The sequence below is a fragment of the Gobio gobio genome, assembly GCF_949357685.1.
Source record: "Gobio gobio genome assembly, chromosome: 20".
NCBI classification, from domain to species: Eukaryota; Metazoa; Chordata; class Actinopteri; order Cypriniformes; family Gobionidae; genus Gobio; species Gobio gobio.
This window is the reverse complement of record NC_137113.1, coordinates 30730893-30734669: the sequence shown is the minus strand read 5'-3', so window position 1 is coordinate 30734669 and position 3777 is coordinate 30730893.

The following is a 3777-nucleotide window of genomic DNA, read 5'->3' as shown; positions in this document are numbered from 1 at the left end:
GTCATAGAAGGTTTGTTGTTTTCTTTAAATTTGTCATTAATTCATCATTTATTTTTTGTCTGCATGTACTGTTAAGTGTTGATGATCAGGAGCCAGAGCACCTGTCATCAAAAGTGCTGGCTAAAGCTAATCGTAAATTCTCTAAGATTATTATTCACGTCTGCACTAATGATGTTCGACTTCGCCAGTCAGAGATCACCAAAATTAACATTAAAGAGGTGTGTGAACTCGCTAGTACGATGTCAGAGGCTGTTTTTTGTTCTGGGCCGCTCCCTGTAAAAAGGAGTGATGAGATAGTTAGCAGACTATCATCACTCAATGGCTGGTTGTCTAAGTGGTGTCTGCAAAATAACATAGGGTTCATAGACAATTGGAAAAGTTTTTGGGGCAGACCTGACCTGTTGAAGAAGGATGGCATCCATCCCTCTTGGGGTGGTGCCGCTCTTCTCTCTAGTAATTTGGCACATAGTCTTAGACCTAAACCTTGACTCACTAGGGCCCAGGTCAGGAAGCAGACAAACTGGCTAAACCGACCGTCTGCTAGCTGTCTCACGTTACCGGAGTCAGATAAATCCCAGCACATAGAGACTCTTTCACCTAGATATTATCATATAGAGACTGTGTCTGTTCCCCGAATTAGTAAATACAAAAAAAACATCAAAACCATTCAACCGTAAAAATTTAATTGATGTCCAACAAATAAACAAAAGATATAATACAGATGAACAATTGATAAAGCTTGGATTGCTGAATATTAGATCCCTTTCCCCAAAAGCGCTTATTGTTAATGATATTATTACAGATAATAATCTAGATGTGTTCTGTTTGACAGAAACCTGGCTAAAACCTGACGACTACATTACCTTAAATGAGTCCACCCCCCAAGATTATTGTTATTAACATGAGCCGCGTCTGAAAGGTAAAGGGGGAGGGGTTGCTGTAATTTATAATAATATCTTCAGTATTACTCAGAAGTCTAGTTTCAAATATAATTCCTTCGAAGTTTTGGTGCTTTATGTAACGCTATGTAGTGTACATGATAAAACCCGTTCAACATTTGTGTTAGCTACTGTATACAGGCCACCAGGGCACAATACAGACTTTATTAAAGAATTTGCTGATTTTCTATCAGAGTTAGTACTGGCCGTAGATAAAGTAATAATTGGTGGTGATTTTAATATCCATGTAGACAACGGAAAAGACGTATTGGGATTAGCATTTAAAGACACACTAAACTCTATTGGAGTTAGGCAACACGTATCAGGAGCCACTCATCGCCATAATCATACTTTAGACCTAATATTGTCACATGGAATAAATGTTGATACCGTTGAAATTCTGCAGTTGAGCGATGACATCTCAGATCATTACTTAGTATCATGTATACTTAATTTAGCTAAGGTTGCAAAGCCGCCCCCTCGCTTCAAAAATGGCAGGACAATCACTGCCGCTACTAAAGATTGCTTTCTAAATAATCTTCCTCATCAGTATCATCTGCTCAGCATCCCAGATAGTATAGAAGAACTCGATGTTGCAACATAAACTATTGACGCTCTCTTTTCCAGTACTTTAGACACTGTTGCTCCTCTGCGCTTAAAGAAGATTAAAGAAAATAGTCCAACGCCGTGGTACAACGAGCACACCCGGGCCCTTAAAACAGCAGCCAGAAAAATGGAGCACAGCTGGAAGAAAACAAAATTAGAGGTATTTCGTAATTCGTGGAAAGAGCACATGATCACATACAGAAAGGCCGTAAAAACTGCTAGATCTGCTTATTTCTCAACTCTCTTGGAAGAAAACAAACACAACCCAAGGTATTTATTCGATACAGTGGCTAAATTAACCAAAAATAAAGCTTCAACTTCTGATGATTGTAAACAGCACAGCAGTAATGACTTTATGAACTTCTTCACATGTAAGATTGATAATATTAGGAAAAAAAATTTAACCATGCAGCCGTCTACTACAGTATCACATCAGACAGAGCATTGTAGTGTCACTGAGGAAAAATTATACTCATTCACTGCTATAGGAGAAGAAGAATTGGCTAAACTCGTTAAATCATCAAAATCGACAACATGTATGCTCGACCCTATACCGACTAGGCTATTAAAAGAGATGCTACCAGAGGTCATAGATCCTCTTCTTAATATCATTAATTCATCTTTGTCATTAGGATATGTACCGAAAACTTTTAAGTTGGCTATTATTAAACCACTTATTAAAAAACCGCAACTTGATCCTACAGAATTAGTCAATTATAGACCAATCTCAAATCTACCCTTTCTGTCAAAAATACTTGAAAAGGCAGTGTCTTCACAATTATGTTCCATTTTAGAAAGAAATGGTATCTGTGAGGATTTCCAGTCAGGATTTAGACCGTATCATAGCACTGAGACTGCTCTCATCAGAGTTACAAATGATTTACTCTTATCATCCGATCGTCGCTGTATCTCTCTATTAGTGTTACTCGATCTTAGCGCTGCATTTGATACTATCGACCACAACATTCTTTTGAATAGACTCGAAAATTATGTAGGTATTAGTGGAATTGCTTTATCATGGTTTAAATCATACCTATGCGACCGTTATCAGTTTGTACTAGTAAATGAAGATATGTCACACCGATCGCAAGTTCAGTATGGAGTACCACAAGGCTCAGTGCTAGGACCGCTACTCTTCACCCTGTACATGCTACCACTGGGAGATATCATTAGGAAGCATGGCGTTAGTTTTCATTGTTATGCTGACGATATTCAGCTCTATATTTCTTCACGCCCTGAAGAAACTTACCAATTCACAAGATTAACGGAATGCATAGCTGATATAAAACATTGGATAACCGGTAATTTCCTGCAACTTAATTCAGAAAAAACAGAATTTTTAATTATTGGACAACAAAGCTCCACAAGTAGTAACCTAGAATACTGTCTAACACTTGATGGCTGTTCTGTCAAGTCCTCGTCGTCAGTGAGGAACCTGGGTGTGCTCTTTGATACCAATCTTTCGTTTGAAAGCCACGTTTCTAGCATCTGTAAAACTGCTTTCTACCATCTTAAAAATATATCTAAATTACGGCACATGCTCTCAATGCAAAATGCTGAACAGTTAGTTCATGCGTTCATGACCTCAAGGCTAGATAATTGTAATGCTCTACTGGGTGGTTGCCCTGCTCGCTTAATAAATAAACTCCAGCTGGTCCAAAACGCAGCAGCTCGAGTTCTTACTAGAACCAGGAAGTATGACCATATTAGCCCAGTTCTGTCAACACTGCACTGGCTGCCTATTAAACATCACATACATTTTAAAATCTTACTTATTACTTACAAAGCACTAAATGGTTTAGCTCCCCAATACTTGAGCGAGCTCTTAACATATTATACTCCATCACGTCTACTGCGGTCTCAAAATTCTGGCCAGTTGATAATACCTAGAATATCCAAATGAACTGCAGGCGGTCGATCCTTTTCCTATTTAGCTCCGAAACTCTGGAACAGTCTTCCTAACATTGTTCGGGAAGCAGACACACTCTGTCAGTTTAAATCTAGACTAAAAACACATCTCTTTACTGTGGCATACACATAAAACACTTTTTCAATGAAATGATTGTTAGGCTGCATTAACTAGGTCAGCCGGAACCGGGAACACTTCCCATAACACCTGATGTACTCGTTACATCATCAGAAGAATGGCATCTACGCTAATGATAGTCTCTCTGTTTTATCCCGAGGTTTACTGCAGTCAGCCGGATCCGGGCCGTATCCAGTTCAGATGGTG